The following is a 23,798-nucleotide window of genomic DNA, read 5'->3' on the forward strand; positions in this document are numbered from 1 at the left end:
GCACACTTTACACAGACAATATATCTACAAATAAATATGTTTAACTTATCTTCACAAGTAAAATTTGAACGACCTTTTTAAGGGAGGAAAACAAGCTACTCCTTGTGCTGCCATCTATTGAGAAACGTTTACTTACTCCAACATTCTCCATACTACGTTCAACTTTCACATACGAATCTTCCTGGCTGGCTGGCTTTCTCGATTTCTGTCCCCTTCAGCGTCATGTCAATCACGTGACATACGTTTTGGTTCAGGGATCACGTACAGTTCGATTATTGCATGTCCGAAACCAACCTTCTCCCATTCACGCTCGAAAATAGCATGGGTTCCACTCGTCTGGTCTTAAATAATGGAAATTTCCTCGTCAAAAAAGGAAAGAAAGTAGACTGATGGCGACAGAAATGCTTTGGGTTTTCTTCACGCAATTTGTCGTTTATCAGGAACGTTAAGGAAGGAAATGCGAGAGGGATGTACCGTACCGAGAAGACCTGCCGCGTCTATATATATCTATAGACTTATATGTGTCTTCAGTTGCAATTACCTGTCATCTTATCAATCACATCTCAATTTGCACTTGTCGGTCTCTTTTCGGGTTGCTTGTCCTCCAAGACAAATTTCGGGTCTTCCCGATGGCCTACTGCTACCGCTGTATTGGATTCACTCACTCCAAGTGGAGCCACATTTGACTGTCTTTCGGTTCCACTCCAAACTGTACGTCCAGTCCCGATTAGCCTACCAGACAACAAATTCGACTTCAACTTTGAAAAACTTATGGACAACGAAAAAATCTCTCTTCTTGTGCCTATTACATGCAAAAATGTCAAATCAAGAACCTTCGCTACAAATAGTGCTCGGTGGGAGGGGGGACGCGAGGATGACAAAATTCTCCTATGCAATGTCTCATTTTCACCACGTCACATCTAAAAATGACACCTCCTCCACGGTTTCTTTAAACATTCTCCCAGACACAATTTTTCACTTCAAGCGCAGGTTAAAAACAAAACAAAAACATAAGTTTCTATCTAAACAGCATATGTAACTCATGTATAAAGGTGCCGGAACACTGCCTGCTTGCTATGCTTCAAACAAGTCGCACTCTAAAGCTGTTATCGTCTATTAATCGAGGGGTCAGGGGAACGATACTCGGTCGAGACACATAATGGCTCGGATCCCACTCTAAACTGTAGGTCCGGTCCAAGTTAACCTATCTGTGCATAAAACTGGAATATTTACATCACAAACTCAAAAACACGGTTTAGCAGAAATTTTCACATAAATGTGCATCCGAATTTACTAAAAATTTTACTCATCATTTGAAGCTCCCTGTGTTCGAGTCTTGACCTAGGCATGTTGTTGTGAGCCGTACGAGTGTCCTTTCATCACGTACTTATAATTCATTCATCCTTGTCGTCGCAATTAGTAAATATGAAAGGAAAGCGACGTAAATGCAAAATACAATATTTACGTAGCATTTAGAGGAATTGTCGTTAACCACTCATTCTTATCCTGTCACTTGCGATCATTTTTAGCATAAATAAGCTAGCGTATTTGTCAAATCTCTTCGAATGTAAGGTATACATTCCTAAGTATTGCAGCACAACTTTTTAAAATGTTCACGCCTTCAACGGGCGGTGAAGGTGAAGCCAATATTAATACATAAAATGTCCAATTTGAATTTGGAAACATAAGTATTATGTATTCAACAAGCAAGAAAAACTAGTTCATTTGATTGGTTTATTTTTCTACTAAAGGATGTATTGTTGCTAGCACCGAGGCTGGCAGTACTGGAACGACGTGGTTCAGTTTCCATGACGGAATACTTTTCATTATAAATATGGTATCTCGTTAATATGTAATCTTACAAATTCTTAAAAATCAGACAACTGTTTATTCAGGGGAATTCGTGATTGGAATGGTAATTTCGAAGCAACGAAAACATGTTTGAGATCTCTGCTAATATGTAGGACGACTACCAACATCATGAAGTTTGGACGTTATGTTGGCGCTTATAACATTCTACGCCATGTCCAGAACGAATGCAGTGCACGCGAAAAGGGAACGGGAGGCTCTGGAAGCAAAGGGAGTCAGTCCGATTTCCATATTTGAAACCGAGACCGAGGTGCCGTTCCTTAGGTTCCAAATCAGGACGGTTGGCAACGTCAACTCTCTTGAAAGATTATTTATTGAATATTCCGAAACTTTCTTCTCTGATCTGATTGGGTCTTGTAGGCAGGCAGAAAGAAAACAGATCGTCCATCTGGTCTGTTCTTTCCGACTGGGTCAGCCAATTTCTTGGCGAACTAAACTCCTCACGGGATCGCAGCTCTCAACAAGTTTATCACGAAACAATCCTCCCAAAAAACCGACCGAACTTAACATTACGAAAAGGTACATTTATTGTTATCCATTTATTTTTCAGGGACGGCGCGAACGCAGTCCCTACTAACAAAAATTACGCGCCCGAGATATCCACGTTTGGGATATTCGCGGGGGTCAGCCCAACCGAAGTGCAATGGAAGAGCCTCACCCCGGGGGAACCGCCTTGCTGATCACGGTAGCCCCTACGCCAGGTAAGTATGCCTCGACCAGAAACCTCTCACATCCTACTCTATCTTCTCAACAAACTCCCATCGAGTGTTTCCACATATCTCAAAGTCTTTCGCAACTTGTCAGTGATAACTTATAATTGCTATGCACACTTTACACAGACAATATATCTACAAATAAATATGTTTAACTTATCTTCACAAGTAAAATTTGAACGACCTTTTTAAGGGAGGAAAACAAGCTACTCCTTGTGCTGCCATCTATTGAGAAACGTTTACTTACTCCAACATTCTCCACACTACGTTCAACTTTCACATACGAATCTTGCTGGCTGGCTGGCTTTCTCGATTTCTGTCCCCTTCAGCGTCATGTCAATCACGTGACATACGTTTTGGTTCAGGGATCACGTACAGTTCGATTATTGCATGTCCGAAACCATCCTTCTCCCATTCACGCTCGAAAATAGGATGGGTTCCACTCGTCTGGTCTTAAAGAATGGAAATTTCCTCGTCAAAAAAGGAAAGAAAGTAGACTGATGGCGACAGAAATGCTTTGGGTTTTCTTCACGCAATTTGTCGTTTATCAGGAACGTTAAGGAAGGAAATGCGAGAGGGATGTACCGTACCGAGAAGACCTGCCGCGTCTATATATATCTATAGACTTATATGTGTCTTCAGTTGCAATTACCTGTCATCTTATCAATCACATCTCAATTTGCACTTGTCGGTCTCTTTTCGGGTTGCTTGTCCTCCAAGACAAATTTCGGGTCTTCCCGATGGCCTACTGCTACCGCTGTATTGGATTCACTCACTCCAAGTGGAGCCACATTTGACTGTCTTTCGGTTCCACTCCAAACTGTACGTCCAGTCCCGATTAGCCTACCAGACAACAAATTCGACTTCAACTTTGAAAAACTTATGGACAACGAAAAAATCTCTCTTCTTGTGCCTATTACATGCAAAAATGTCAAATCAAGAACCTTCGCTACAAATAGTGCTCGGTGGGAGGGGGGACGCGAGGATGACAAAATTCTCCTATGCAATGTCTCATTTTCACCACGTCACATCTAAAAATGACACCTCCTCCACGGTTTCTTTAAACATTCTCCCAGACACAATTTTTCACTTCAAGCGCAGGTTAAAAACAAAACAAAAACATAAGTTTCTATCTAAACAGCATATGTAACTCATGTATAAAGGTGCCGGAACACTGCCTGCTTGCTATGCTTCAAACAAGTCGCACTCTAAAGCTGTTATCGTCTATTAATCGAGGGGTCAGGGGAACGATACTCGGTCGAGACACATAATGGCTCGGATCCCACTCTAAACTGTAGGTCCGGTCCAAGTTAACCTATCTGTGCATAAAACTGGAATATTTACATCACAAACTCAAAAACACGGTTTAGCAGAAATTTTCACATAAATGTGCATCCGAATTTACTAAAAATTTTACTCATCATTTGAAGCTCCCTGTGTTCGAGTCTTGACCTAGGCATGTTGTTGTGAGCCGTACGAGTGTCCTTTCATCACGTACTTATAATTCATTCATCCTTGTCGTCGCAATTAGTAAATATGAAAGGAAAGCGACGTAAATGCAAAATACAATATTTACGTAGCATTTAGAGGAATTGTCGTTAACCACTCATTCTTATCCTGTCACTTGCGATCATTTTTAGCATAAATAAGCTAGCGTATTTGTCAAATCTCTTCGAATGTAAGGTATACATTCCTAAGTATTGCAGCACAACTTTTTAAAATGTTCACGCCTTCAACGGGCGGTGAAGGTGAAGCCAATATTAATACATAAAATGTCCAATTTGAATTTGGAAACATAAGTATTATGTATTCAACAAGCAAGAAAAACTAGTTCATTTGATTGGTTTATTTTTCTACTAAAGGATGTATTGTTGCTAGCACCGAGGCTGGCAGTACTGGAACGACGTGGTTCAGTTTCCATGACGGAATACTTTTCATTATAAATATGGTATCTCGTTAATATGTAATCTTACAAATTCTTAAAAATCAGACAACTGTTTATTCAGGGGAATTCGTGATTGGAATGGTAATTTCGAAGCAACGAAAACATGTTTGAGATCTCTGCTAATATGTAGGACGACTACCAACATCATGAAGTTTGGACGTTATGTTGGCGCTTATAACATTCTACGCCATGTCCAGAACGAATGCAGTGCACGCGAAAAGGGAACGGGAGGCTCTGGAAGCAAAGGGAGTCAGTCCGATTTCCATATTTGAAACCGAGAGCGAGGTGCCGTTCCTTAGGTTCCAAATCAGGACGGTTGGCAACGTCAACTCTCTTGAAAGATTATTTATTGAATATTCCGAAACTTTCTTCTCTGATCTGATTGGGTCTTGTAGGCAGGCAGAAAGAAAACAGATCGTCCATCTGGTCTGTTCTTTCCGACTGGGTCAGCCAATTTCTTGGCGAACTAAACTCCTCACGGGATCGCAGCTCTCAACAAGTTTATCACGAAACAATCCTCCCAAAAAACCGACCAAACTTAACATTACGAAAAGGTACATTTATTGTTATCCATTTATTTTTCAGGGACGGCGCGAACGCAGTCCCTACTAACAAAAATTACGCGCCCGAGATATCCACGTTTGGGATATTCGCGGGGGTCAGCCCAACCGAAGTGCAATGGAAGAGCCTCACCCCGGGGGAACCGCCTTGCTGATCACGGTAGCCCCTACGCCAGGTAAGTATGCCTCGACCAGAAACCTCTCACATCCTACTCTATCTTCTCAACAAACTCCCATCGAGTGTTTCCACATATCTCAAAGTCTTTCGCAACTTGTCAGTGATAACTTATAATTGCTATGCACACTTTACACAGACAATATATCTACAAATAAATATGTTTAACTTATCTTCACAAGTAAAATTTGAACGACCTTTTTAAGGGAGGAAAACAAGCTACTCCTTGTGCTGCCATCTATTGAGAAACGTTTACTTACTCCAACATTCTCCACACTACGTTCAACTTTCACATACGAATCTTCCTGGCTGGCTGGCTTTCTCGATTTCTGTCCCCTTCAGCGTCATGTCAATCACGTGACATACGTTTTGGTTCAGGGATCACGTACAGTTCGATTATTGCATGTCCGAAACCAACCTTCTCCCATTCACGCTCGAAAATAGGATGGGTTCCACTCGTCTGGTCTTAAAGAATGGAAATTTCCTCGTCAAAAAAGGAAAGAAAGTAGACTGATGGCGACAGAAATGCTTTGGGTTTTCTTCACGCAATTTGTCGTTTATCAGGAACGTTAAGGAAGGAAATGCGAGAGGGATGTACCGTACCGAGAAGACCTGCCGCGTCTATATATATCTATAGACTTATATGTGTCTTCAGTTGCAATTACCTGTCATCTTATCAATCACATCTCAATTTGCACTTGTCGGTCTCTTTTCGGGTTGCTTGTCCTCCAAGACAAATCTCGGGTCTTCCCGATGGCCTACTGCTACCGCTGTATTGGATTCACTCACTCCAAGTGGAGCCACATTTGACTGTCTTTCGGTTCCACTCCAAACTGTACGTCCAGTCCCGATTAGCCTACCAGACAACAAATTCGACTTCAACTTTGAAAAACTTATGGACAACGAAAAAATCTCTCTTCTTGTGCCTATTACATGCAAAAATGTCAAATCAAGAACCTTCGCTACAAATAGTGCTCGGTGGGAGGGGGGACGCGAGGATGACAAAATTCTCCTATGCAATGTCTCATTTTCACCACGTCACATCTAAAAATGACACCTCCTCCACGGTTTCTTTAAACATTCTCCCAGACACAATTTTTCACTTCAAGCGCAGGTTAAAACAAAACAAAAACATAAGTTTCTATCTAAACAGCATATGTAACTCATGTATAAAGGTGCCGGAACACTGCCTGCTTGCTATGCTTCAAACAAGTCGCACTCTAAAGCTGTTATCGTCTATTAATCGAGGGGTCAGGGGAACGATACTCGGTCGAGACACATAATGGCTCGGATCCCACTCTAAACTGTAGGTCCGGTCCAAGTTAACCTATCTGTGCATAAAACTGGAATATTTACATCACAAACTCAAAAACACGGTTTAGCAGAAATTTTCACATAAATGTGCATCCGAATTTACTAAAAATTTTACCCATCATTTGAAGCTCCCTGTGTTCGAGTCTTGACCTAGGCATGTTGTTGTGAGCCGTACGAGTGTCCTTTCATCACGTACTTATAATTCATTCATCCTTGTCGTCGCAATTAGTAAATATGAAAGGAAAGCGACGTAAATGCAAAATACAATATTTACGTAGCATTTAGAGGAATTGTCGTTAACCACTCATTCTTATCCTGTCACTTGCGATCATTTTTAGCATAAATAAGCTAGCGTATTTGTCAAATCTCTTCGAATGTAAGGTATACATTCCTAAGTATTGCAGCACAACTTTTTAAAATGTTCACGCCTTCAACGGGCGGTGAAGGTGAAGCCAATATTAATACATAAAATGTCCAATTTGAATTTGGAAACATAAGTATTATGTATTCAACAAGCAAGAAAAACTAGTTCATTTGATTGGTTTATTTTTCTACTAAAGGATGTATTGTTGCTAGCACCGAGGCTGGCAGTACTGGAACGACGTGGTTCAGTTTCCATGACGGAATACTTTTCATTATAAATATGGTATCTCGTTAATATGTAATCTTACAAATTCTTAAAAATCAGACAACTGTTTATTCAGGGGAATTCGTGATTGGAATGGTAATTTCGAAGCAACGAAAACATGTTTGAGATCTCTGCTAATATGTAGGACGACTACCAACATCATGAAGTTTGGACGTTATGTTGGCGCTTATAACATTCTACGCCATGTCCAGAACGAATGCAGTGCACGCGAAAAGGGAACGGGAGGCTCTGGAAGCAAAGGGAGTCAGTCCGATTTCCATATTTGAAACCGAGAGCGAGGTGCCGTTCCTTAGGTTCCAAATCAGGACGGTTGGCAACGTCAACTCTCTTGAAAGATTATTTATTGAATATTCCGAAACTTTCTTCTCTGATCTGATTGGGTCTTGTAGGCAGGCAGAAAGAAAACAGATCGTCCATCTGGTCTGTCCTTTCCGACTGGGTCAGTCAATTTCTTGGCGAACTAAACTCCTCACGGGATCGCAGCTCTCAACAAGTTTATCACGAAACAATCCTCCCAAAAAACCGACCGAACTTAACATTACGAAAAGGTACATTTATTGTTATCCATTTATTTTTCAGGGACGGCGCGAACGCAGTCCCTACTAACAAAAATTACGCGCCCGAGATATCCACGTTTGGGATATTCGCGGGGGTCAGCCCAACCGAAGTGCAATGGAAGAGCCTCACCCCGGGGGAACCGCCTTGCTGATCACGGTAGCCCCTACGCCAGGTAAGTATGCCTCGACCAGAAACCTCTCACATCCTACTCTATCTTCTCAACAAACTCCCATCGAGTGTTTCCACATATCTCAAAGTCTTTCGCAACTTGTCAGTGATAACTTATAATTGCTATGCACACTTTACACAGACAATATATCTACAAATAAATATGTTTAACTTATCTTCACAAGTAAAATTTGAACGACCTTTTTAAGGGAGGAAAACAAGCTACTCCTTGTGCTGCCATCTATTGAGAAACGTTTACTTACTCCAACATTCTCCACACTACGTTCAACTTTCACATACGAATCTTCCTGGCTGGCTGGCTTTCTCGATTTCTGTCCCCTTCAGCGTCATGTCAATCACGTGACATACGTTTTGGTTCAGGGATCACATACAGTTCGATTATTGCATGTCCGAAACCATCCTTCTCCCATTCACGCTCGAAAATAGGATGGGTTCCACTCGTCTGGTCTTAAAGAATGGAAATTTCCTCGTCAAAAAAGGAAAGAAAGTAGACTGATGGCGACAGAAATGCTTTGGGTTTTCTTCACGCAATTTGTCGTTTATCAGGAACGTTAAGGAAGGAAATGCGAGAGGGATGTACCGTACCGAGAAGACCTGCCGCGTCTATATATATCTATAGACTTATATGTGTCTTCAGTTGCAATTACCTGTCATCTTATCAATCACATCTCAATTTGCACTTGTCGGTCTCTTTTCGGGTTGCTTGTCCTCCAAGACAAATCTCGGGTCTTCCCGATGGCCTACTGCTACCGCTGTATTGGATTCACTCACTCCAAGTGGAGCCACATTTGACTGTCTTTCGGTTCCACTCCAAACTGTACGTCCAGTCCCGATTAGGCTACCAGACAACAAATTCGACTTCAACTTTGAAAAACTTATGGACAACGAAAAAATCTCTCTTCTTGTGCCTATTACATGCAAAAATGTCAAATCAAGAACCTTCGCTACAAATAGTGCTCGGTGGGAGGGGGGACGCGAGGATGACAAAATTCTCCTATGCAATGTCTCATTTTCACCACGTCACATCTAAAAATGACACCTCCTCCACGGTTTCTTTAAACATTCTCCCAGACACAATTTTTCACTTCAAGCGCAGGTTAAAAACAAAACAAAAACATAAGTTTCTATCTAAACAGCATATGTAACTCATGTATAAAGGTGCCGGAACACTGCCTGCTTGCTATGCTTCAAACAAGTCGCACTCTAAAGCTGTTATCGTCTATTAATCGAGGGGTCAGGGGAACGATACTCGGTCGAGACACATAATGGCTCGGATCCCACTCTAAACTGTAGGTCCGGTCCAAGTTAACCTATCTGTGCATAAAACTGGAATATTTACATCACAAACTCAAAAACACGGTTTAGCAGAAATTTTCACATAAATGTGCATCCGAATTTACTAAAAATTTTACTCATCATTTGAAGCTCCCTGTGTTCGAGTCTTGACCTAGGCATGTTGTTGTGAGCCGTACGAGTGTCCTTTCATCACGTACTTATAATTCATTCATCCTTGTCGTCGCAATTAGTAAATATGAAAGGAAAGCGACGTAAATGCAAAATACAATATTTACGTAGCATTTAGAGGAATTGTCGTTAACCACTCATTCTTATCCTGTCACTTGCGATCATTTTTAGCATAAATAAGCTAGCGTATTTGTCAAATCTCTTCGAATGTAAGGTATACATTCCTAAGTATTGCAGCACAACTTTTTAAAATGTTCACGCCTTCAACGGGCGGTGAAGGTGAAGCCAATATTAATACATAAAATGTCCAATTTGAATTTGGAAACATAAGTATTATGTATTCAACAAGCAAGAAAAACTAGTTCATTTGATTGGTTTATTTTTCTACTAAAGGATGTATTGTTGCTAGCACCGAGGCTGGCAGTACTGGAACGACGTGGTTCAGTTTCCATGACGGAATACTTTTCATTATAAATATGGTATCTCGTTAATATGTAATCTTACAAATTCTTAAAAATCAGACAACTGTTTATTCAGGGGAATTCGTGATTGGAATGGTAATTTCGAAGCAACGAAAACATCTTTGAGATCTCTGCTAATATGTAGGACGACTACCAACATCATGAAGTTTGGACGTTATGTTGGCGCTTATAACATTCTACGCCATGTCCAGAACGAATGCAGTGCACGCGAAAAGGGAACGGGAGGCTCTGGAAGCAAAGGGAGTCAGTCCGATTTCCATATTTGAAACCGAGAGCGAGGTGCCGTTCCTTAGGTTCCAAATCAGGACGGTTGGCAACGTCAACTCTCTTGAAAGATTATTTATTGAATATTCCGAAACTTTCTTCTCTGATCTGATTGGGTCTTGTAGGCAGGCAGAAAGAAAACAGATCGTCCATCTGGTCTGTTCTTTCCGACTGGGTCAGCCAATTTCTTGGCGAACTAAACTCCTCACGGGATCGCAGCTCTCAACAAGTTTATCACGAAACAATCCTCCCAAAAAACCGACCAAACTTAACATTACGAAAAGGTACATTTATTGTTATCCATTTATTTTTCAGGGACGGCGCGAACGCAGTCCCTACTAACAAAAATTACGCGCCCGAGATATCCACGTTTGGGATATTCGCGGGGGTCAGCCCAACCGAAGTGCAATGGAAGAGCCTCACCCCGGGGGAACCGCCTTGCTGATCACGGTAGCCCCTACGCCAGGTAAGTATGCCTCGACCAGAAACCTCTCACATCCTACTCTATCTTCTCAACAAACTCCCATCGAGTGTTTCCACATATCTCAAAGTCTTTCGCAACTTGTCAGTGATAACTTATAATTGCTATGCACACTTTACACAGACAATATATCTACAAATAAATATGTTTAACTTATCTTCACAAGTAAAATTTGAACGACCTTTTTAAGGGAGGAAAACAAGCTACTCCTTGTGCTGCCATCTATTGAGAAACGTTTACTTACTCCAACATTCTCCACACTACGTTCAACTTTCACATACGAATCTTCCTGGCTGGCTGGCTTTCTCGATTTCTGTCCCCTTCAGCGTCATGTCAATCACGTGACATACGTTTTGGTTCAGGGATCACGTACAGTTCGATTATTGCATGTCCGAAACCAACCTTCTCCCATTCACGCTCGAAAATAGGATGGGTTCCACTCGTCTGGTCTTAAAGAATGGAAATTTCCTCGTCAAAAAAGGAAAGAAAGTAGACTGATGGCGACAGAAATGCTTTGGGTTTTCTTCACGCAATTTGTCGTTTATCAGGAACGTTAAGGAAGGAAATGCGAGAGGGATGTACCGTACCGAGAAGACCTGCCGCGTCTATATATATCTATAGACTTATATGTGTCTTCAGTTGCAATTACCTGTCATCTTATCAATCACATCTCAATTTGCACTTGTCGGTCTCTTTTCGGGTTGCTTGTCCTCCAAGACAAATCTCGGGTCTTCCCGATGGCCTACTGCTACCGCTGTATTGGATTCACTCACTCCAAGTGGAGCCACATTTGACTGTCTTTCGGTTCCACTCCAAACTGTACGTCCAGTCCCGATTAGCCTACCAGACAACAAATTCGACTTCAACTTTGAAAAACTTATGGACAACGAAAAAATCTCTCTTCTTGTGCCTATTACATGCAAAAATGTCAAATCAAGAACCTTCGCTACAAATAGTGCTCGGTGGGAGGGGGGACGCGAGGATGACAAAATTCTCCTATGCAATGTCTCATTTTCACCACGTCACATCTAAAAATGACACCTCCTCCACGGTTTCTTTAAACATTCTCCCAGACACAATTTTTCACTTCAAGCGCAGGTTAAAACAAAACAAAAACATAAGTTTCTATCTAAACAGCATATGTAACTCATGTATAAAGGTGCCGGAACACTGCCTGCTTGCTATGCTTCAAACAAGTCGCACTCTAAAGCTGTTATCGTCTATTAATCGAGGGGTCAGGGGAACGATACTCGGTCGAGACACATAATGGCTCGGATCCCACTCTAAACTGTAGGTCCGGTCCAAGTTAACCTATCTGTGCATAAAACTGGAATATTTACATCACAAACTCAAAAACACGGTTTAGCAGAAATTTTCACATAAATGTGCATCCGAATTTACTAAAAATTTTACCCATCATTTGAAGCTCCCTGTGTTCGAGTCTTGACCTAGGCATGTTGTTGTGAGCCGTACGAGTGTCCTTTCATCACGTACTTATAATTCATTCATCCTTGTCGTCGCAATTAGTAAATATGAAAGGAAAGCGACGTAAATGCAAAATACAATATTTACGTAGCATTTAGAGGAATTGTCGTTAACCACTCATTCTTATCCTGTCACTTGCGATCATTTTTAGCATAAATAAGCTAGCGTATTTGTCAAATCTCTTCGAATGTAAGGTATACATTCCTAAGTATTGCAGCACAACTTTTTAAAATGTTCACGCCTTCAACGGGCGGTGAAGGTGAAGCCAATATTAATACATAAAATGTCCAATTTGAATTTGGAAACATAAGTATTATGTATTCAACAAGCAAGAAAAACTAGTTCATTTGATTGGTTTATTTTTCTACTAAAGGATGTATTGTTGCTAGCACCGAGGCTGGCAGTACTGGAACGACGTGGTTCAGTTTCCATGACGGAATACTTTTCATTATAAATATGGTATCTCGTTAATATGTAATCTTACAAATTCTTAAAAATCAGACAACTGTTTATTCAGGGGAATTCGTGATTGGAATGGTAATTTCGAAGCAACGAAAACATGTTTGAGATCTCTGCTAATATGTAGGACGACTACCAACATCATGAAGTTTGGACGTTATGTTGGCGCTTATAACATTCTACGCCATGTCCAGAACGAATGCAGTGCACGCGAAAAGGGAACGGGAGGCTCTGGAAGCAAAGGGAGTCAGTCCGATTTCCATATTTGAAACCGAGAGCGAGGTGCCGTTCCTTAGGTTCCAAATCAGGACGGTTGGCAACGTCAACTCTCTTGAAAGATTATTTATTGAATATTCCGAAACTTTCTTCTCTGATCTGATTGGGTCTTGTAGGCAGGCAGAAAGAAAACAGATCGTCCATCTGGTCTGTTCTTTCCGACTGGGTCAGCCAATTTCTTGGCGAACTAAACTCCTCACGGGATCGCAGCTCTCAACAAGTTTATCACGAAACAATCCTCCCAAAAAACCGACCAAACTTAACATTACGAAAAGGTACATTTATTGTTATCCATTTATTTTTCAGGGACGGCGCGAACGCAGTCCCTACTAACAAAAATTACGCGCCCGAGATATCCACGTTTGGGATATTCGCGGGGGTCAGCCCAACCGAAGTGCAATGGAAGAGCCTCACCCCGGGGGAACCGCCTTGCTGATCACGGTAGCCCCTACGCCAGGTAAGTATGCCTCGACCAGAAACCTCTCACATCCTACTCTATCTTCTCAACAAACTCCCATCGAGTGTTTCCACATATCTCAAAGTCTTTCGCAACTTGTCAGTGATAACTTATAATTGCTATGCACACTTTACACAGACAATATATCTACAAATAAATATGTTTAACTTATCTTCACAAGTAAAATTTGAACGACCTTTTTAAGGGAGGAAAACAAGCTACTCCTTGTGCTGCCATCTATTGAGAAACGTTTACTTACTCCAACATTCTCCACACTACGTTCAACTTTCACATACGAATCTTCCTGGCTGGCTGGCTTTCTCGATTTCTGTCCCCTTCAGCGTCATGTCAATCACGTGACATACGTTTTGGTTCAGGGATCACGTACAGTTCGATTATTGCATGTCCGAAACCAACCTTCTCCCATTCACGCTCGAAAATAGGATGGGTTCCACTCGTCTGGTCTTAAAGAATGGAAATTTCCTCGTCAAAAAAGGAAAGAAAGTAGACTGATGGCGACAGAAATGCTTTGGGTTTTCTTCACGCAATTTGTCGTTTATCAGGAACGTTAAGGAAGGAAATGCGAGAGGGATGTACCGTACCGAGAAGACCTGCCGCGTCTATATATATCTATAGACTTATATGTGTCTTCAGTTGCAATTACCTGTCATCTTATCAATCACATCTCAATTTGCACTTGTCGGTCTCTTTTCGGGTTGCTTGTCCTCCAAGACAAATCTCGGGTCTTCCCGATGGCCTACTGCTACCGCTGTATTGGATTCACTCACTCCAAGTGGAGCCACATTTGACTGTCTTTCGGTTCCACTCCAAACTGTACGTCCAGTCCCGATTAGCCTACCAGACAACAAATTCGACTTCAACTTTGAAAAACTTATGGACAACGAAAAAATCTCTCTTCTTGTGCCTATTACATGCAAAAATGTCAAATCAAGAACCTTCGCTACAAATAGTGCTCGGTGGGAGGGGGGACGCGAGGATGACAAAATTCTCCTATGCAATGTCTCATTTTCACCACGTCACATCTAAAAATGACACCTCCTCCACGGTTTCTTTAAACATTCTCCCAGACACAATTTTTCACTTCAAGCGCAGGTTAAAACAAAACAAAAACATAAGTTTCTATCTAAACAGCATATGTAACTCATGTATAAAGGTGCCGGAACACTGCCTGCTTGCTATGCTTCAAACAAGTCGCACTCTAAAGCTGTTATCGTCTATTAATCGAGGGGTCAGGGGAACGATACTCGGTCGAGACACATAATGGCTCGGATCCCACTCTAAACTGTAGGTCCGGTCCAAGTTAACCTATCTGTGCATAAAACTGGAATATTTACATCACAAACTCAAAAACACGGTTTAGCAGAAATTTTCACATAAATGTGCATCCGAATTTACTAAAAATTTTACCCATCATTTGAAGCTCCCTGTGTTCGAGTCTTGACCTAGGCATGTTGTTGTGAGCCGTACGAGTGTCCTTTCATCACGTACTTATAATTCATTCATCCTTGTCGTCGCAATTAGTAAATATGAAAGGAAAGCGACGTAAATGCAAAATACAATATTTACGTAGCATTTAGAGGAATTGTCGTTAACCACTCATTCTTATCCTGTCACTTGCGATCATTTTTAGCATAAATAAGCTAGCGTATTTGTCAAATCTCTTCGAATGTAAGGTATACATTCCTAAGTATTGCAGCACAACTTTTTAAAATGTTCACGCCTTCAACGGGCGGTGAAGGTGAAGCCAATATTAATACATAAAATGTCCAATTTGAATTTGGAAACATAAGTATTATGTATTCAACAAGCAAGAAAAACTAGTTCATTTGATTGGTTTATTTTTCTACTAAAGGATGTATTGTTGCTAGCACCGAGGCTGGCAGTACTGGAACGACGTGGTTCAGTTTCCATGACGGAATACTTTTCATTATAAATATGGTATCTCGTTAATATGTAATCTTACAAATTCTTAAAAATCAGACAACTGTTTATTCAGGGGAATTCGTGATTGGAATGGTAATTTCGAAGCAACGAAAACATGTTTGAGATCTCTGCTAATATGTAGGACGACTACCAACATCATGAAGTTTGGACGTTATGTTGGCGCTTATAACATTCTACGCCATGTCCAGAACGAATGCAGTGCACGCGAAAAGGGAACGGGAGGCTCTGGAAGCAAAGGGAGTCAGTCCGATTTCCATATTTGAAACCGAGAGCGAGGTGCCGTTCCTTAGGTTCCAAATCAGGACGGTTGGCAACGTCAACTCTCTTGAAAGATTATTTATTGAATATTCCGAAACTTTCTTCTCTGATCTGATTGGGTCTTGTAGGCAGGCAGAAAGAAAACAGATCGTCCATCTGGTCTGTCCTTTCCGACTGGGTCAGTCAATTTCTTGGCGAACTAAACTCCTCACGGGATCGCAGCTCTCAACAAGTTTATCACGAAACAATCCTCCCAAAAAACCGACCGAACTTAACATTACGAAAAGGTACATTTATTGTTATCCATTTATTTTTCAGGGACGGCGCGAACGCAATCCCTACTAACAAAAATTACGCGCCCGAGATATCCACGTTTGGGATATTCGCGGGGGTCAGCCCAACCGAAGTGCAATGGAAGAGCCTCACCCCGGGGGAACCGCCTTGCTGATCACGGTAGCCCCTACGCCAGGTAAGTATGCCTCGACCAGAAACCTCTCACATCCTACTCTATCTTCTCAACAAACTCCCATCGAGTGTTTCCACATATCTCAAAGTCTTTCGCAACTTGTCAGTGATAACTTATAATTGCTATGCACACTTTACACAGACAATATATCTACAAATAAATATGTTTAACTTATCTTCACAAGTAAAATTTGAACGACCTTTTTAAGGGAGGAAAACAAGCTACTCCTTGTGCTGCCATCTATTGAGAAACGTTTACTTACTCCAACATTCTCCACACTACGTTCAACTTTCACATACGAATCTTCCTGGCTGGCTGGCTTTCTCGATTTCTGTCCCCTTCAGCGTCATGTCAATCACGTGACATACGTTTTGGTTCAGGGATCACATACAGTTCGATTATTGCATGTCCGAAACCATCCTTCTCCCATTCACGCTCGAAAATAGGATGGGTTCCACTCGTCTGGTCTTAAAGAATGGAAATTTCCTCGTCAAAAAAGGAAAGAAAGTAGACTGATGGCGACAGAAATGCTTTGGGTTTTCTTCACGCAATTTGTCGTTTATCAGGAACGTTAAGGAAGGAAATGCGAGAGGGATGTACCGTACCGAGAAGACCTGCCGCGTCTATATATATCTATAGACTTATATGTGTCTTCAGTTGCAATTACCTGTCATCTTATCAATCACATCTCAATTTGCACTTGTCGGTCTCTTTTCGGGTTGCTTGTCCTCCAAGACAAATCTCGGGTCTTCCCGATGGCCTACTGCTACCGCTGTATTGGATTCACTCACTCCAAGTGGAGCCACATTTGACTGTCTTTCGGTTCCACTCCAAACTGTACGTCCAGTCCCGATTAGGCTACCAGACAACAAATTCGACTTCAACTTTGAAAAACTTATGGACAACGAAAAAATCTCTCTTCTTGTGCCTATTACATGCAAAAATGTCAAATCAAGAACCTTCGCTACAAATAGTGCTCGGTGGGAGGGGGGACGCGAGGATGACAAAATTCTCCTATGCAATGTCTCATTTTCACCACGTCACATCTAAAAATGACACCTCCTCCACGGTTTCTTTAAACATTCTCCCAGACACAATTTTTCACTTCAAGCGCAGGTTAAAAACAAAACAAAAACATAAGTTTCTATCTAAACAGCATATGTAACTCATGTATAAAGGTGCCGGAACACTGCCTGCTTGCTATGCTTCAAACAAGTCGCACTCTAAAGCTGTTATCGTCTATTAATCGAGGGGTCAGGGGAACGATACTCGGTCGAGACACATAATGGCTCGGATCCCACTCTAAACTGTAGGTCCGGTCCAAGTTAACCTATCTGTGCATAAAACTGGAATATTTACATCACAAACTCAAAAACACGGTTTAGCAGAAATTTTCACATAAATGTGCATCCGAATTTACTAAAAATTTTACTCATCATTTGAAGCTCCCTGTGTTCGAGTCTTGACCTAGGCATGTTGTTGTGAGCCGTACGAGTGTCCTTTCATCACGTACTTATAATTCATTCATCCTTGTCGTCGCAATTAGTAAATATGAAAGGAAAGCGACGTAAATGCAAAATACAATATTTACGTAGCATTTAGAGGAATTGTCGTTAACCACTCATTCTTATCCTGTCACTTGCGATCATTTTTAGCATAAATAAGCTAGCGTATTTGTCAAATCTCTTCGAATGTAAGGTATACATTCCTAAGTATTGCAGCACAACTTTTTAAAATGTTCACGCCTTCAACGGGCGGTGAAGGTGAAGCCAATATTAATACATAAAATGTCCAATTTGAATTTGGAAACATAAGTATTATGTATTCAACAAGCAAGAAAAACTAGTTCATTTGATTGGTTTATTTTTCTACTAAAGGATGTATTGTTGCTAGCACCGAGGCTGGCAGTACTGGAACGACGTGGTTCAGTTTCCATGACGGAATACTTTTCATTATAAATATGGTATCTCGTTAATATGTAATCTTACAAATTCTTAAAAATCAGACAACTGTTTATTCAGGGGAATTCGTGATTGGAATGGTAATTTCGAAGCAACGAAAACATCTTTGAGATCTCTGCTAATATGTAGGACGACTACCAACATCATGAAGTTTGGACGTTATGTTGGCGCTTATAACATTCTACGCCATGTCCAGAACGAATGCAGTGCACGCGAAAAGGGAACGGGAGGCTCTGGAAGCAAAGGGAGTCAGTCCGATTTCCATATTTGAAACCGAGAGCGAGGTGCCGTTCCTTAGGTTCCAAATCAGGACGATTGGCAACGTCAACTCTCTTGAAAGATTATTTATTGAATATTCCGAAACTTTCTTCTCTGATCTGATTGGGTCTTGTAGGCAGGCAGAAAGAAAACAGATCGTCCATCTGGTCTGTCCTTTCCGACTGGATCAGCCAATTTCTTGGCGAACTAAACTCCTCACGGGATCGCAGCTCTCAACAAGTTTATCACGAAACAATCCTCCCAAAAAACCGACCGAACTTAACATTACGAAAAGGTACATTTATTGTTATCCATTTATTTTTCAGGGACGGCGCGAACGCAGTCCCTACTAACAAAAATTACGCGCCCGAGATATCCACGTTTGGGATATTCGCGGGGGTCAGCCCAACCGAAGTGCAATGGAAGAGCCTCACCCCGGGGGAACCGCCTTGCTGATCACGGTAGCCCCTACGCCAGGTAAGTATGCCTCGACCAGAAACCTCTCACATCCTACTCTATCTTCTCAACAAACTCCCATCGAGTGTTTCCACATATCTCAAAGTCTTTCGCAACTTGTCAGTGATAACTTATAATTGCTATGCACACTTTACACAGACAATATATCTACAAATAAATATGTTTAACTTATCTTCACAAGTAAAATTTGAACGACCTTTTTAAGGGAGGAAAACAAGCTACTCCTTGTGCTGCCATCTATTGAGAAACGTTTACTTACTCCAACATTCTCCACACTACGTTCAACTTTCACATACGAATCTTCCTGGCTGGCTGGCTTTCTCGATTTCTGTCCCCTTCAGCGTCATGTCAATCACGTGACATACGTTTTGGTTCAGGGATCACGTACAGTTCGATTATTGCATGTCCGAAACCAACCTTCTCCCATTCACGCTCGAAAATAGGATGGGTTCCACTCGTCTGGTCTTAAAGAATGGAAATTTCCTCGTCAAAAAAGGAAAGAAAGTAGACTGATGGCGACAGAAATGCTTTGGGTTTTCTTCACGCAATTTGTCGTTTATCAGGAACGTTAAGGAAGGAAATGCGAGAGGGATGTACCGTACCGAGAAGACCTGCCGCGTCTATATATATCTATAGACTTATATGTGTCTTCAGTTGCAATTACCTGTCATCTTATCAATCACATCTCAATTTGCACTTGTCGGTCTCTTTTCGGGTTGCTTGTCCTCCAAGACAAATCTCGGGTCTTCCCGATGGCCTACTGCTACCGCTGTATTGGATTCACTCACTCCAAGTGGAGCCACATTTGACTGTCTTTCGGTTCCACTCCAAACTGTACGTCTAGTCCCGATTAGCCTACCAGACAACAAATTCGACTTCAACTTTGAAAAACTTATGGACAACGAAAAAATCTCTCTTCTTGTGCCTATTACATGCAAAAATGTCAAATCAAGAACCTTCGCTACAAATAGTGCTCGGTGGGAGGGGGGACGCGAGGATGACAAAATTCTCCTATGCAATGTCTCATTTTCACCACGTCACATCTAAAAATGACACCTCCTCCACGGTTTCTTTAAACATTCTCCCAGACACAATTTTTCACTTCAAGCGCAGGTTAAAACAAAACAAAAACATAAGTTTCTATCTAAACAGCATATGTAACTCATGTATAAAGGTGCCGGAACACTGCCTGCTTGCTATGCTTCAAACAAGTCGCACTCTAAAGCTGTTATCGTCTATTAATCGAGGGGTCAGGGGAACGATACTCGGTCGAGACACATAATGGCTCGGATCCCACTCTAAACTGTAGGTCCGGTCCAAGTTAACCTATCTGTGCATAAAACTGGAATATTTACATCACAAACTCAAAAACACGGTTTAGCAGAAATTTTCACATAAATGTGCATCCGAATTTACTAAAAATTTTACCCATCATTTGAAGCTCCCTGTGTTCGAGTCTTGACCTAGGCATGTTGTTGTGAGCCGTACGAGTGTCCTTTCATCACGTACTTATAATTCATTCATCCTTGTCGTCGCAATTAGTAAATATGAAAGGAAAGCGACGTAAATGCAAAATACAATATTTACGTAGCATTTAGAGGAATTGTCGTTAACCACTCATTCTTATCCTGTCACTTGCGATCATTTTTAGCATAAATAAGCTAGCGTATTTGTCAAATCTCTTCGAATGTAAGGTATACATTCCTAAGTATTGCAGCACAACTTTTTAAAATGTTCACGCCTTCAACGGGCGGTGAAGGTGAAGCCAATATTAATACATAAAATGTCCAATTTGAATTTGGAAACATAAGTATTATGTATTCAACAAGCAAGAAAAACTAGTTCATTTGATTGGTTTATTTTTCTACTAAAGGATGTATTGTTGCTAGCACCGAGGCTGGCAGTACTGGAACGACGTGGTTCAGTTTCCATGACGGAATACTTTTCATTATAAATATGGTATCTCGTTAATATGTAATCTTACAAATTCTTAAAAATCAGACAACTGTTTATTCAGGGGAATTCGTGATTGGAATGGTAATTTCGAAGCAACGAAAACATCTTTTAGATCTCTGCTAATATGTAGGACGACTACCAACATCATGAAGTTTGGACGTTATGTTGGCGCTTATAACATTCTACGCCATGTCCAGAACGAATGCAGTGCACGCGAAAAGGGAACGGGAGGCTCTGGAAGCAAAGGGAGTCAGTCCGATTTCCATATTTGAAACCGAGAGCGAGGTGCCGTTCCTTAGGTTCCAAATCAGGACGGTTGGCAACGTCAACTCTCTTGAAAGATTATTTATTGAATATTCCGAAACTTTCTTCTCTGATGTGATTGGGTCTTGTAGGCAGGCAGAAAGAAAACAGATCGTCCATCTGGTCTGTCCTTTCCGACTGGGTCAGCCAATTTCTTGGCGAACTAAACTCCTCACGGGATCGCAGCTCTCAACAAGTTTATCACGAAACAATCCTCCCAAAAAACCGACGGAACTTAACATTACGAAAAGGTACATTTATTGTTATCCATTTATTTTTCAGGTACGGCGCGAACGCAGTCCCTACTAACAAAAATTACGCGCCCGAGATATCCACGTTTGGGATATTCGCGGGGGTCAGCCCAACCGAAGTGCAATGGAAGAGCCTCACCCCGGGGGAACCGCCTTGCTGATCACGGTAGCCCCTACGCCAGGTAAGTATGCCTCGACCAGAAACCTCTCACATACTACTCTATCTTCTCAACAAACTCCCATCGAGTGTTTCCACATATCTCAAAGTCTTTCGCAACTTGTCAGTGATAACTTATAATTGCTATGCACACTTTACACAGACAATATATCTACAAATAAATATGTTTAACTTATCTTCACAAGTAAAATTTGAACGACCTTTTTAAGGGAGGAAAACAAGCTACTCCTTGTGCTGCCATCTATTGAGAAACGTTTACTTACTCCAACATTCTCCACACTACGTTCAACTTTCACATACGAATCTTCCTTGCTGGCTGGCTTTCTCGATTTCTGTCCCCTTCAGCGTCATGTCAATCACGTGACATACGTTTTGGTTCAGGGATCACGTACAGTTCGATTATTGCATGTCCGAAACCAACCTTCTCCCATTCACGCTCGAAAATAGGATGGGTTCCACTCGTCTGGTCTTAAAGAATGAAAATTTCCTCGTCAAAAAAGGAAAGAAAGTAGACTGATGGCGACAGAAATGCTTTGGGTTTTCTTCACGCAATTTGTCGTTTATCAGGAACGTTAAGGGAGGAAATGCGAGAGGGATGTACCGTACCGAGAAGAACTGCCGCGTCTATATATATCTATAGACTTATATGTGTCTTCAGTTGCAATTACCTGTCATCTTATCAATCACATCTCAATTTGCACTTGTCGGTCTCTTTTCGGGTTGCTTGTCCTCCAAGACAAATCTCGGGTCTTCCCGATGGCCTACTGCTACCGCTGTATTGGATTCACTCACTCCAAGTGGAGCCACATTTGACTGTCTTTCGGTTCCACTCCAAACTGTACGTCCAGTTCCGATTAGCCTACCAGACAACAAATTCGACTTCAACTATGAAAAACTTATGGACAACGAAAAAATATCTCTTCTTGTGCCTATTACATGCAAAAATGTCAAATCAAGAACCTTCGCTACAAATAGTGCTCGGTGGGAGGGGGGACGCGAGGATGACAAAATTCTAGTATGCAATGTCTTATTTTCACCACGTCACATCTAAAAATGACACCTCCTCCACGGTTTCTTTAAACATTCTACCAGACACAATTTTTCACTTCAAGCGCAGGTTAAAAAAAACAAAACATAAGTTTCTATCTAAACAGCATATGTAACTCATGTATAAAGGCGCTGCGACGCCGAGGGTCCCGGGTTCGTATCCCGGTCGGGCTTGGTTGTTTGTGAATGTCCATTAATCAATTTCATCATTTCATCACTCATCCCCATCTTCGCAAATTAGCCAAGAGTCACAAAACGCGAAGTAAAATAAACTAAATCAATCAATCATGTATAAAGGTGCCGGAACACTGCCTGCTTGCTATGCTTCAAACAAGTCGCACTCTAAAGCTGTTATCGTCTATTAATCGAGGGGTCAGGGGAACGATACTCGGTCGAGACACATAATGGCTCGGATCCCACTCTAAACTGAAGGTCCGGTCCAAGTTAACCTATCTGTGCATAAAACTGGAATATTTACATCACAAACTCAAAAACACGGTTTAGCAGAAATTTTCACATAAATGTGCATCCGAATTTACTAAAAATTTTACTCATCATTTGAAGCTCCCTGTGTTCGAGTCTTGACCTAGGCATGTTGTTGTGAGCCGTACGAGTGTCCTTTCATCACGTACTTATAATTCATTCATCCTTGTCGTCGCAATTAGTAAATATGAAAGGAAAGCGACGTAAATGCAAAATACAATATTTACGTAGCATTTAGAGGAATTGTCGTTAACCACTCATTCTTATCCTGTCACTTGCGATCATTTTTAGCATAAATAAGCTAGCGTATTTGTCAAATCTCTTCGAATGTAAGGTATACATTCCTAAGTATTGCAGCACAACTTTTTAAAATGTTCACGCCTTCAACGGGCGGTGAAGGTGAAGCCAATATTAATACATAAAATGTCCAATTTGAATTTGGAAACATAAGTATTATGTATTCAACAAGCAAGAAAAACTAGTTCATTTGATTGGTTTATTTTTCTACTAAAGGATGTATTGTTGCTAGCACCGAGGCTGGCAGTACTGGAACGACGTGGTTCAGTTTCCATGATGGAATACTTTTCATTATAAATATGGTATCTCGTTAATATGTAATCTTACAAATTCTTAAAAATCAGACAACTGTTTATTCAGGGGAATTCGTGATTGGAATGGTAATTTCGAAGCAACGAAAACATCTTTGAGATCTCTGCTAATATGTAGGACGACTACCAACATCATGAAGTTTGGACGTTATGTTGGCGCTTATAACATTCTACGCCATGTCCAGAACGAATGCAGTGCACGCGAAAAGGGAACGAGGCTCTGGAAGCAAAGGGAGTCAGTCCGATT

The 23,798-nt window shown here is 41.3% G+C and overlaps 8 non-coding genes across 8 annotated transcripts; all 8 read right to left on the reverse strand.

Annotated features, from left to right (window-relative positions):
• Window positions 1–2,415: 2,415 nt before the first annotated feature.
• LOC145982905 (U1 spliceosomal RNA) lies at window positions 2,416–2,578 on the reverse strand. The gene has a single exon (XR_014441184.1). It is a non-coding gene; the product is annotated as a U1 spliceosomal RNA (small nuclear RNA).
• A 2,530-nt stretch (window positions 2,579–5,108) lies between these two features.
• LOC145982906 (U1 spliceosomal RNA) lies at window positions 5,109–5,271 on the reverse strand. The gene has a single exon (XR_014441185.1). It is a non-coding gene; the product is annotated as a U1 spliceosomal RNA (small nuclear RNA).
• A 2,529-nt stretch (window positions 5,272–7,800) lies between these two features.
• On the reverse strand, window positions 7,801–7,963 carry LOC145982907 (U1 spliceosomal RNA). The gene has a single exon (XR_014441186.1). It is a non-coding gene; the product is annotated as a U1 spliceosomal RNA (small nuclear RNA).
• A 2,530-nt stretch (window positions 7,964–10,493) lies between these two features.
• On the reverse strand, window positions 10,494–10,656 carry LOC145982908 (U1 spliceosomal RNA). Its single transcript, XR_014441187.1, has one exon. It is a non-coding gene; the product is annotated as a U1 spliceosomal RNA (small nuclear RNA).
• Window positions 10,657–13,185: 2,529 nt separating this feature from the next.
• Window positions 13,186–13,348, reverse strand: LOC145982909 (U1 spliceosomal RNA). The gene has a single exon (XR_014441188.1). It is a non-coding gene; the product is annotated as a U1 spliceosomal RNA (small nuclear RNA).
• A 2,529-nt stretch (window positions 13,349–15,877) lies between these two features.
• LOC145982914 (U1 spliceosomal RNA) lies at window positions 15,878–16,040 on the reverse strand. The gene has a single exon (XR_014441193.1). It is a non-coding gene; the product is annotated as a U1 spliceosomal RNA (small nuclear RNA).
• A 2,530-nt stretch (window positions 16,041–18,570) lies between these two features.
• LOC145982910 (U1 spliceosomal RNA) lies at window positions 18,571–18,733 on the reverse strand. The gene has a single exon (XR_014441189.1). It is a non-coding gene; the product is annotated as a U1 spliceosomal RNA (small nuclear RNA).
• Window positions 18,734–21,262: 2,529 nt separating this feature from the next.
• Window positions 21,263–21,425, reverse strand: LOC145982924 (U1 spliceosomal RNA). Its single transcript, XR_014441203.1, has one exon. It is a non-coding gene; the product is annotated as a U1 spliceosomal RNA (small nuclear RNA).
• Between the last annotated feature and the right edge of the window lie 2,373 nt (window positions 21,426–23,798).

Source organism: Lepisma saccharinum, unplaced genomic scaffold (genome assembly GCF_977018435.1).
Source record: "Lepisma saccharinum unplaced genomic scaffold, izLepSacc3.1 HAP1_SCAFFOLD_463, whole genome shotgun sequence".
Classification (NCBI taxonomy): Eukaryota; Metazoa; Arthropoda; class Insecta; order Zygentoma; family Lepismatidae; genus Lepisma; species Lepisma saccharinum.